Source organism: Neomonachus schauinslandi, chromosome 8 (genome assembly GCF_002201575.2).
Source record: "Neomonachus schauinslandi chromosome 8, ASM220157v2, whole genome shotgun sequence".
Lineage (NCBI taxonomy): Eukaryota > Metazoa > Chordata > Mammalia > Carnivora > Phocidae > Neomonachus > Neomonachus schauinslandi.
Window position 1 is genome coordinate 17,928,662 of NC_058410.1, and position 12,816 is coordinate 17,941,477.

Consider the following 12,816-nt stretch of genomic DNA (forward strand, 5'->3'; position numbering starts at 1 on the left):
GCCCCCGCGCCGCATGCCCCGGCCGCCCCGGCGACCCCGCGGGGGCCCCCTCGCAGGCGCCCGCACCTCGGCTCTAGGTGGCGGCGGACCGCGCGACTGACAACTCCAGAAACTTTCCCACCCCAGCTCGGCGCGGCCGCGGGGTAGCCGAAGGCAAAGTCCGCACCACCGACTTGTACGGCGGGGAACTCCGGCGGCCCTGCAGCAATTAAAGCCGCTGCACAGGCGTTTCTTCCTGCGACCGGGACCAGCTAACTAAGGCACGAGACTCATTCCTTCCAGCAAGTCTGGGCAGGGCCCCGCTGGGCTGAGCGCGGTGCCTCTGCCCCTGGGCGGGCGCTCCTCGGGACCCCTCTCTCGAAAATGAGCTCTTCCAGCTCCACATGACTCTCTCCCCTCGATGCTAAAGAAAGCGTTTAGCAACAAAAGGTGCTCTGATGTCAGGCTCTTTGCATGGAAATGAGCCACAGACGGGAGAACAAATCGCCTGTTGAAAGAGCAGCGGCGCGGCGTCTCCCGCCTGCCCGAGCTCCCAATCGCGCCCTTCACGGAGGCATTTTCGGTCCCAGAAACTCGAGAAAGTGGGATCTGGAAGCTGCTCCCGCCGAAAGAGTTTCCCGAGTCGTCGGTGTCGTTATACACTCCGCACCTCGCCCCTCGTGAAGTCAAGCGACCTAAGGAAACACAAGTCTGTGGCTGTCAGCCAAGACTTGCCAAAACAAGTGTGAAAGCTTGGGCACGAGCCATTGTGTGTACCGTTTTTATTATGAGCGGAACGGTCTGGTTCCTGGGTGCCCACAATGCACTCCATTGCTAGGGGTTTCAGCTATTTAGGGGAAATGCGCTTTGGGTTTTAATGGTTGCCTTACAGTGAGGGCATAGGCAGGGGCTGTTTTCAAAACTAAATGTTACGGTTGTAACCATTTAGCCAACACACACTCGGGGTCCCGTGTGTCTGTTTTTCCAAGGACGAGATCCATGACGGATTTATTTTATGAGGGAAATAGCCCTGTAGAGGTATTTATCTTTTTGGGATTCGTTCTTTAAAACCCACTCAGAGAATTTTCTCTGGGAGATGACAATACACGTCACATCTGATTTGGAGATTGATCACTTCATGAAACAGTTAAGAAACACAAGGAAAGGGCCCCTATGTGAACGGGCTGATTGGTTAAAAAAAAAAAAAAAGCAGGTGAGATGCCCTAGGGAGAGAGTCCTTGCTTGCTTTAGAGGCCTCTCCCGGTTTTCGTTTTGTTTTTCCTTCTGAGTCCACATAAAAGGAGGGGAATAAGAGCATGTCCTTGAAATCCACTTCCTGAAGCAATAATTACTGGGAGCACCTATCAATGCAAATGGGTGAATAGCCCTTACAGGAAAGTTCAAAACTGAAAAAACTTTTCCCAAAGTAATTAAACTTAGCAGTATAATCCCTGATGATGAAAATCCCTGATTTTTGAAAAGAAAGAAAGAGAATGAGAAAGTTTTCCCTTGAGAGTAAGTAGGCATCATGTTGAAGTGTGGAGAGTGCTGGGCACTTAAGCAACATGGCCAGGCCTGATGCTTTCCTGTGTTGATGCCAGAGGTATACCAGATGCACGCTCTGAGATGCTGGGCTGGGAGAAGGCTAAGTCTCCAGCACCAATCATGACTCTTTCTTCTTGGCTCATCAGAAGACCTAGGGGCAAAGCATTTAACCTTTCTATGCTATAGTTTCCCAATCCCAGATGAGGCAAGACCTCACTAATTGCCCCCCGACTCCTCAGAGGTGGTATTATATTTCAAGGTCATCTAAAGATAGGTACTTTTTAACAACACATATACACCTATCAATATAATTAAACCTTAACCAGCATTTTGGTACTTCTAGAAATCAACCTACCCTAGATATTTAAGTTCCTTTTCTCGATGCTTCCTAATAAATATATAGGGAAATGAGATAAGTAATATTTGGTGGGGTTGGGGGGGGATGTTGATACCTATAATTTTGCTGTCTATAGATAAGTAAGACCTTTTGAGGAGGAGTCACTATTCAACTTCTACCACATGAATAATTTTGTTGACCATTTAAAAAATGAAGCTGAACCTCTTTAATCTCAACTCCATAATGTGTATACTCAAAATGAGTCCAATTACTTCTCCAAAATTTGAGTCTTTTCTCCTTTAGTTAATGTTAGTCATTACTTTCAAAAATTTCTTTAGGGGCTTTTAAACAAAATGTAAAAGAATGATCATCAACGTCATGATCATCATCATACTATTTCAGATCCCATACAGTCCCATTTACTAAGAGCTTTTTATAATAGAATTACATCCCATGAGGGAATCCTACTCTCTCCTTTCTCCCTTTCCATCAGGGCTCTATCTCATCTAGCTAATTGGAATTGTTATGGTGTTGGTGAGTTCCAAGGAAAGACAGGGATCTAGAAGATTTTCCAGAAATCTAGTGGAGACCCAAAAGTTGATTGTGAAATCAATTCTGTGAGTCCTAATAAATATTTATTGCAATGAATGTATCAGAATGTATTCATAGAGAGTTAATATTGATAATACCTATCTCACTGTTATTTCTTGAAAATTAGTCATTGTTGCACATATGTATGTGTAACATGTATATATATACAGGCATGTATGTACAAATGTAAATATGGCTTGCTGTGTAAAAAGTGGTTCTTGCTATGAGTCAGGATCTTAAAAGGTTAAAAGTCACTAGTCTAGAAATTGTAGAGTGTTGCCTGCAGCCTATTTAGGTCGTCATTCTGACATAAGAAAGATAAGCAGTCTATTGCTTGGCATTAAAGGTGGAGTTTGGAGTAGAAAGCCCAAATATAATGGGGTCAGGACAGAGCTGGGTTTGAATTTTCACTCAAGTTTTTATAAGACATTGGGCAAGTTACTTTTTCATCTGTAAAGTGGGATAATTCCACCTATGTAATATGATTGTTTTGAGGTTATCTGTAATAATGAGAGCAATAATTCTCTATTAATAAGAACCTTTCTCCCCTTTCCCTCCCTTTGCTTTTCCTTCCTCTATCCACTCATACCATGAGGTGATAGCTATAAGCAGGAAATTTCCTGTTCACACCTGAATCTTACACAAAGGAATAATTCTTAGTCTTGGAATGTGGTTGCTGACTAAAGGACTGGGGAGGTCACCTCTGGCAGGGTGGGGTGATGAGGACTGGTCAGTTTTTATAGTCAAGGTATTCAGAACAGCAAGAACAACATCTGTCATTTACTGCAAATCTACTCTAGGTCAGGCATTGCGCTTGACATTTTAAAAATATTTAAATGGAGTTTATGATTTCTCACCACAATCTAACCCTCCCACCCTGCTCATTTCCTATTTCTGTACTTGATACATCCATGTATTTGTTCAAGCTACCAAAGTCAAGAGACTTGCTTGAGTCCTTCCCCTCGCTTACCAATACTCCTGTCTAAACCATGGATAAGCCCTGTTGGTTCTACTTCCGAAATACTTGTCAAACTCATCCACCTCTCTCCATCTCCACTGCCACTGTCTTAGTCAATAGTACCACCAGCACCTTTTACAATATTTTATCTAGATCACTGCTTCTCAACATGTAGACTTAAGAACAGAAGCACTGGCATTGCTAGGAACTTGTTGGAAATGCACATTTCTGGGTCCCGCCCCAAGCCTACAGAATGAGACACTCTGGGAGTGGGACCAGTCATCTGTACTTTAACAAGCCCCCTGCCCTCTCCCACCAAGGTGATTGTGATCTCTGCTCACATTGGAGTGCCATTTGGAACTATGGAAATGTCAGAATAAGGAAAAAGAACACACTGCTGAGGAAATGTGAAGTTTTAAAATATAATATATTGGGCACCTGGGTGGCTCAGTGGGTTAAGCATCTGCCTTCAGCCCAGGTCATGATCCCAGGGGTCCTGGAATGGAGTTCCACATCAGGCTCCCTGCTCAGTGGGGAGTCTGTCCCTCTCCCTCTGCCCTGCTTGTGTGCTCTCTCTCAGTCTCTCTCTCTCTCTCAAATAAATAAAATCTTTAAAAAAATAAATAAAATACGGGCGCCTGGGTGGCTCAGTTGGTTAAGCGACTGCCTTCAGCTCAGGTCATGATCCTGGAGTCCCTGGATCGAGTCCCACATCGGGCTCCCTGCTCGGCAAGGGGTCTGCTTCTCCCTCTGACCCTCCCCCCTCTCATGTGCTCTCTCTCATTCTCTCTCACACAAATAAATAAATAAAATCTTAAAAAAAAAAAATTTTTTTTAAGTAAAAAAATAATAATAATAAATAAATAAATATAATATAATATATTGAAAAACCGTACCAGTAGATGGCTTTAAAAAAATTAATTGGTAAAAAGAAAATAAAATTAATTGGTAAAAGAAACTGTCATAAGTGAATGGAGATCCCCAAATCAGATAGTTGGTTTTAAAGGGCAATTAAATATTGGAATTAAAATGTATTATCCATAAGATAGTACATGTTCTAGGAACAGAGCTTCATTTAAATACTTGGGTTGGTTTTTTTTAAGACAAATATTCTGCACAGAAAATGTAAGATTAGGCAGAGATTAAGTCTGAAAAATTATAAATAGCCCAATTTAGTTTTTACCATACTGCCTTCTGAAATTGAGCAATGAAAATAGATAAGCTCATTTAATATTTGCCTACCATCAGCAGCCCTCTCTGGCACTCCAAATGGGGGCATTCCACAATGCCTCGGGGATCTAACTTTAAGGAAAGACTGAAATGCTACAACATTTTTTCCCCCTGACAATAATCCCAAACAATTTTTTTCACAAATGCCTTAAAGGTGAGCCAAGCTCCTGCTTAAGCATTACCTGTTTAAAAGCCTCTTCATCTCAAAATATTCGGTAAGAGAGATGAGAAAAGAGCTCAGAGCAAACTAAAGAGGAATTAAAACAAAGTCAAGACAGATCGCAGGCTAGGGAGAGAAGGTAAATAAGCAAAAAAAGGATGCAGGGCTATAAATGCTTTTCTCTGAAATCTCTTCTTCCACTCTGATAAGCTATGTTACTAGCCTAGCCAGTTAGGTTGTTATCTGTGCTAATGCTGTGTAAGCACCGAGGGTCTGCCTGGGAATTATTCCATCAGGCATAAGAGTACCATGACTGAGTTTTCATTCTACATAGTAGGGTCAGACTAGATAATTTCTAAAGCCATTTATAATTCTAAAATACTAGGATTGTGAACTATTCAGTAAGGCACCTTAGAGACAAGAAGCTAAAACAATTCTAGTGGGCTGCCAATAGGGAATTCACGATGTTCAAGGCAAAGAACCAAAAGACTCCAACTCATAAAACTACTTCTGAATTAATATGAGCACAGTGTCCTGTGGAGACTCTCTCCTGGTTTTGTGAGAGCAACTTGATACCTAAGAGAAGAAAACAGGAAGGATGGAGAGGGAATGTCTTTGGAATCATACTCTTTTCTATTCATCTTTTTAGCATAGGAGAGTGTTAAGAAAAAAAAAAAGAATGTGCTAATAAGAGACCAGAGATTATGTTAAATATTTCCAAATTATGCAAGGAAAGGCTTAAAAGCATAGCTGGGAAGTATCATCCACCAACCAAAATGCTTCATCAGTCTTGTCTATTTTATAAACTTTACCCTGTAAGAATGCCTACTTGGCTGTCCCTATTGCTTAAACACACTTGTGAAAAATAAGGTTTTTCCATTAAATTAAAAATTTCCAGTTAAAACTGTTACTCTCCTTCTTTGAAGTCCCATAATATTATGTACGTGGGACAAAAGATCCTCACATAATTAATCCCGGTAACCATAGATTATTACAATCTTATCTGGAATTGAAGTATTAGCCAAAATACTTCAGTTGAACCACAACCAAAAATAACTTATGATTACAGACACTTGCCTATGACTATTTAAAAAAGAGGGGAGCACTGAGTTGTGTCTAGCATTCTGAAAAAAGAAATTCATGTTGACTCATTAAAAGAAAGGAAAAGCGTGATATCCTTTTACCACTCAGTTTTTTAAAGAGTCACGCATTTACTATATAAATTACTTGAGGGAGAACCATGAGTCTTAGATGTACTGCCCAGGCTGATGTCAACTCTCTCTATGGTTCTGCTTGACTCTGTTCTATGTCTTTTGTGAAGAAGCCAACACTGCAGATCACAAGGAGCAAGATTTTAACAGTAGTAAAATTTATCTGCTAGCTATTAAAAAGAAACACTCCCATTCCCGTTCCTGGAAGAGAAAAACAAAAAACAAAAAACAAACCCTCAACTTTCCCTTCAGCTATAAAATTCTATCATTTTAGAATCTTAGAAACACGTTATCTTCCTTCTCACGCAATCTGACTCCCCTCCTTTCCATGTATAGTCAATCCTACGGTTTCCCCCTCGTCATTCAAGGCCATTGTCCCCTCTTGGGTACTTTCTTTCAAACTGCACTTCCTGTGACACACACACAGAGGCATGAGGGCATGTGCACGTGAACACACACACACACACACACACAAAGGCTCAGTTATCTCAGTTTTTCTGAGCTGCCTTATACAATTGAAGATATAAATAAATGAACTTGGTGAAGAACTCATCAAGAGAGGTGGCGCCATGGGAATGTCTCAATGAGCTTCTCACATATGGAGACAGAAATCTGAACGACAGGACATTGGGGTCATAGCTACTTCTTTAAATAGTGCCTTGGTCAAGCTTAGAGAAACACTTCCCTGTTTAGGGAGGCATATAACATGCTGTGCTCCTACGATCAGCGCTGGCCTGAATAGGTTTGAAGTCTAAAAGAAATATTAATATGGGTAAGCAGGCACCAGATTTTCTGCACTATTTCCCTCTCAATGAACACAAATATGTTTAAAGGAACAAAAAATGGATTGTCCGGGCATAATTTCTTCCCTATGCCTTATAAATGAAACAACTAGGTGCTAGCTACTCTTTATCTAATGAATGTTCTCAAAAATCAGATGATGTTGATCCCAATAGCAAAGAGACACTGAACAAAGGACACTTGTTCTAGAAATGAGGTCATTTGGACAGTCTATCCATTAAGAAAAAGCCTATTTTGCTTTCAGAGGTCACCTATTAGGGCAGGAAATCCATCTTTCAGCCAGTGGACTAACATCTGGCCTAAGTCTTCTGGGCTGAAATGTCAATTTCCTGGTCTAAATGGAACACACATGAAAGAAAAAAGATGAAAAATACACAACTTCATTTGCTGAAGAATTCCTCAACAGTAGCATAAATTATAAAAATTCTCCAAAAAAACAGCTACTTTTGAGAGATCAAAACTAACAAACAAAAACAATAAAATATCTGTCTGAAAATTTTCTTTCTTTCTGTAATAACTACTTAAAGGCAAAATTAAGGGGCTAAAGCTAAATCATAGCCAATCAACCATTTACTGGTAAATCCATAAATAAATCTACTTTAGTCTAGACCAACTCATCACAATTCATGATGATTCATCCCAGGCTGGGCCAGATTTGCTTTTGTACTATGAGAGACAAAGAGAGAGAGAGAGGTCTACTAAATCAACAGGATAAAACTTCAAAAAGAGAAATGGGAGGATATTAAACCAACATCAGAAAATAATCTTCTAATGCTGGTTAAAAGTGTCATAAAATGGGGTGCTTGGGTGGCTCAGTCAGTTGAGTGTCTGACTCTTGATTTCGGCTCTGGTGGTGCTCTCCAGGTTGTGGAATCCAGCGCCACGTTGGGCTCTGTGCTCAGTACAGAGTCTGCTTGGGATTCTCTCTCTCCCTCTCCCTCTGCCCCTACCCCCACTTGTGTGTGCTCTCTCTAAATAAATAAATAAGGGGTGCCTGGGTGGCTTAGTCAGTTAGGCATCTGTCTTCAGCTCAGGTCATGATCCCAGGGTCCTGGGATCGAGCCCCATGTCAGGGTCTCTGCTCAGTGGGGAGCCTGTTTCTCCCTCTCCCACTCCACCTGCTTGTGTGCGTTCTCTCTCTCTTTCTCTGTGTCAAATAAATAAAATCTTAAAATAAATAAATAAAATCTTTTTAAAAAGTGCTATCAAACTTTCCATGTATAACTCTTCTGTTTATACCACTTCTTGTACTCTTTGAGAATATTGCATAATTTTGACTAGTCTTTCTCCTACTTGGTCTATTATTACTTCATTCAGTCTGTCATCATGCAACAAACACTGATTGACTGCTGATTATGTTTGACATTGCGTTAGGTATTGACAAAAGATAGCTGTAGTTTTCAGGAGCATCTAATACATTTTTTTAAAATGAAGTGTTAAACTGACCAATTTAGGTTTGTTTTATAATTAATGGCAATGTGGAGCCTAGAGGGAGGTGAAATTTGAGACAAGGCAATTTTTAAGTCATGCTCCTAATCTAGGCAAGAGGTTACAAAGATTAATAATACAGGTACTTTAGCACATGCATATCGGTTCCTGCCTGATCCCACATTGCTTTTCCAGCTTGATTTTCTGTTAGGATCCAACATAGAATTACTCTGGGAGGCTCCTATCTACCTTTCTCCACATTCTCTGGATTTTCTATTTTCTGCTTCTTTGTTTTGTTCAGTCTATTCATTTTTCCTAAAATATTCCAGCTTTCTGCCCCCAGCTTTATTGAGATATAATTGACATATAACATTGTGTAAATTTAAGGTGTGCAACACATCGATTTGCTACACTTATATATTGCAAAATGATTACCACCATAACATTAAGTTAACACTTCCATCATCATCATGTCACATAATTACCATTTCTTTTTTTGTAGTGAGAACATTTAAGATCTACCCTGTTAGCAATTTTCAAATATATAATAGTATTGCTAACTATAATCACCAGGCTATATATTAGATCCCCAGAACTTACTTGTCTTACAAAGGAAGTTTGTACACTTTGACCAATATCTCTCACCCCCTCAATCCCCCACCTCACCCCTGCCACCATGGTAACCACCATTCTACTCTGGTTCTGAGTTTGGCTTTTTTAGATTCCACATATAAGTGATATCATACAGTATTTGTTGTTCCCTGCCTGACTTATCATACTTAACATAATGCCCTCAGGGTCTATCCACGTCACAAATGGCAGAATTTCCTTCTTTCTGATGGCTGAATAATAATTCCATTATATTTATATTTTATATGTATCACATCTTTTTATCCATTCATTTGTTGACATATATTTAGGTTGTTTCTATATCTTGACTATTGTGAACAATGCTGCAATGAACATGGGAGTGCAGATATCACTTTGAGATGCTTTTTTCATTTCCTTTAGATATATACCCAGAAGTGGAATTGTTGGATCAAATGGTAGTTCTATTTTAAGTGTTTCAAAAAATCTCTATACTATTTTCCATAGTGGTTGTACCAATTTACATTCCCACCAACAGTTCACAAGGGTTCCTTTCTCTCAAATATCTTTATTTATTATTCATTTATTTATTTTTGAGAGACAGAGAGCACAAGCAAGGGGAGGGGCTGAGGGACAGGGGAGGGGGGTGGAGAGAGAAGCAGACTCCCCACTGAGTGTGTAGCCGATGTGGGGCTGGATCGCACAACCCTGAGATCATGACCTGAGCCAAAATCAAGAGTTGGATGCTTAGCCAACTGAGTCACCCAGGCGCCCCTCAAGTATCTTTATTTTTTGAAAGAGCCACAAGATATGGTGGGTAAAAAAAAAAAATGAAATTGGTATAAATGAGAATGGAAAACTGAGAAAGACAGAACATGGGGAACACCATCATTCAAGAGAATGTCATAAGGAAGTGATACAACGTCTAAGTAAGAGGGGGCAGATCATGGCGGCACATTGTCAAGGAAGGTGAGAATTATAGGAAAGGCATCAATAGTGTCCAACATGATGGAAAAGTCGACAGAAGTACCAGCTCAATACTCATTTTGGGGGTCAATTGTAATCTTACTTGGCCGGTGCAATTTCAGCATCAGGGGAAGGAGTAGAAGCTATATTGCAGGGGACTGAAGAATGATGGAGAAAACTGGATGAAGAAAAATGATAGATGGGACCACAAGGTCTGAAGAAGGGTTTTTAAGGATGTGAAAGATCTGAGTGAATTCGTAAGTTAAGCAGAAAAGAACTAGTAGAGAAGGAGAGGTTGAAACTTTAAGAAAGGGTACTTCTAGAAGATCCCAGAGGGATTGATGGTGATGATATTAACAATTTACATTTTTGAGAAATTATTGTTGTTGGCCTATTTCGAGGCCAAATACACCACCTCTTTCTTGCCAACACATTCTGTCCTGCCCAGTAATACAACAAAATTGATCTAAGTATTCTATGTAAGAATTACATTCTAGTCACATTTTCCTGTGCTATACACAGACCACCTTCAATGGATTTTTGGGTTTTCACAAAATTCTTATTCAAATATTTTAAGTATTTCAGTTCAATAAATATTTATGAAATGTCTACTGTGTACTCAGCATTGGGAATATGAAAATAAGTCCCAGATCCTGATCTTGATCAGCTTAGTCTAGTGAGGGAGACAGACACAGAAACAAATATTCTCAACCCAGTGTGATAAAAGAATGCACAGGTCCTTTATAAACTGAGAGAATAGCTAGTTATTGCAGCCTGGAGGCATCATGGAAGACTTCCTGCAAGAGGCATTGTCTCCATTAATAAGTCTTGAAAGATGAGTCAAAATTAGCTAGCAAGACGGGGGCTAAGTTTGTTTCAGGCTATGAGAACAACAGGGGCAAAGGCACAAAGACATAAAATAGCGGTATGTGTCGGGGGAACATGGAGCTGTTTTAAGAAATGCTGGAGAGAGAATGACTGGATCCAGAGCTCAGGGTATGGGGTTGGTCAGTCACACTGCACTTTGTATGCTGTAAGCTAAAGAGGTTAGTCTTAATGCTCTGGAAGAGCTCATCCTTTGTATTTTGTTTTTGTTTTGTTTTTTTTTAAAAAAAAGATTTTATTTATTTATTAGAGAGAGAGAGAGAGAGCACGCATGGGAGCGGGGAGGGTCAGAGGGAGAAGCAGACTCCCCGCTGAGCAGGGAGCCTGATGCTGGCTCGATCCCAGGACCCTGCGATCATGACCTGAGCCCAAGGCAGCCGCTCAACCAACTGAGCCACCCAGGCGCCCCATCCTTTGTATTTTGATGCTTCCTAATTCCCCTTCTGGGACGGTAACCTTCCTTTTACTTTCGAAGGGCACCAGCAACGGCGGCACTCCCTGGGCTGGGTAGTAATTCCACGGCTTTCCATAACAGGGTGCACATGAAATGCCATGCACACGTTAGGGAGGGAGTACAATTTAGAACACTTCATTAATGTTCAGGTCATACCTGCCCAAAGGCCATGCTGATTTTTTCTTTTTCTTTCCTATATTAGTATATGGGCCACCCCCCTTGATATTTTCTGACAGCGGTATCAATCAGCTTTATGCCGAAGATCTCGTCCCAGATCTCTCCACTAAGTCTGTGATCTGAAGTAGTTCACAATCTCCCTGACTCTTCGAGTCCTTAACTCTAAAATGAAGGGATATTTGAGGCTTCTTCCATTTGTGACATTCTGTAATGCCAAAGGAGAGGGGCGGATTTAGGTATAGAAACTGGCTTAAGCGGGGGCACCTGGGTGGCTCAGTCCGTTAAGCATCTGCCTTCGGCTCAGGTCATGATCCCAGCGTCCTGGGATCCAGCCCCATGTCAGGCTCCCTCCTCTGCGGGGAGCCTGCTTCTCCCTCTCCCCCCTGCTCATGCTCTCTCTCTCGCCTCTCCTCTCTCTCAAATAAATAAATAAGATCTTAAATTAAAAAAAAAAAAAGAAACTGGCTTAAGGAATAAGGACTAAGGAAGTAAGGAGGCGCTAAAACTCTGGGGAGCAGGGAAATGCCTTTCTTGCTCCGTGCAAGTTATTTATACAATGAATGGGTTATGCCATCTGGAAGATAACCCGTGTAAGAAATGGCTTATGTATACGTTCTTGATGAGGCTGGAGTGTTCCTCAATTTTCCATCTAGTAATCAATGTCTTCATGAAGGTGGCAATGGAATGTGACTGATATAAAGAAAATTATCATTGTAAATTAGTATAAGATTCAGAAATTTGGCAGGATGCATCAAAATCCCCCAAAAAAGTTTATATCCTATAACCTGGTATTTAGATTTTGGGGAATTTATCCCTGTAAATTATTGGAAGAAAAAATGAGATGCTCAGGGGCTTATTATTGCATTTTTTATAATATCGTAAATTTGGAAAGAAGCTTCATATTCCACAAGAGAAAAATGGTCAAATAAATGATTTTGAAAGGATAATATCCACTGATTAAAATGTTAATGTAAAGAACACGTAACAGCATGAGAAATCCTCTGTATGGGATACTTAACTCCGAAAAATCAGGAGTGCATATGCCCAGAAGTGAGAAGAAAACATGCAAATAGTCTATGCCATTGTTTGCAATATAGTAGGAGATCAATCAATCAATATTTTTTGAACAAATAAATGAATGTAAAATGAAAACTGGTGATGGATGAGGTTGGTGGAATTTTGAATTAAATTGTCATTGAAAAATTCTCTATGTGGTTACTCTGTTGTTTAACTATAAACACAGAGTTCATGTTAATGGCTAACATTTATTGTTTACTGTGGATGGACACTACCCTATATATGACATATTTTGAAACACTACCTATTCATCCATCGCCTTCCAAAATATGTCTGCTACTTTTCCTCCTCCAGATTCAAACCTTCATGGAAACAAATTCAGTGCTGGCCAGACACAGTTGTGCTCTAATGGTCTGACAAAGGAAGGAAGGATGGAAGGAAGGAAGGAAGGAAGGAAGGAAGGAAGGAAGGAAGGAAGGAAGGAAGGAA

General features: G+C 40.5%; 1 pseudogene; it reads right to left on the reverse strand.

Moving 5' to 3' along the window:
• Window positions 1-11,252: 11,252 nt before the first annotated feature.
• Window positions 11,253-11,350, reverse strand: LOC123325619 (annotated as a pseudogene).
• Window positions 11,351-12,816: the final 1,466 nt, after the last annotated feature.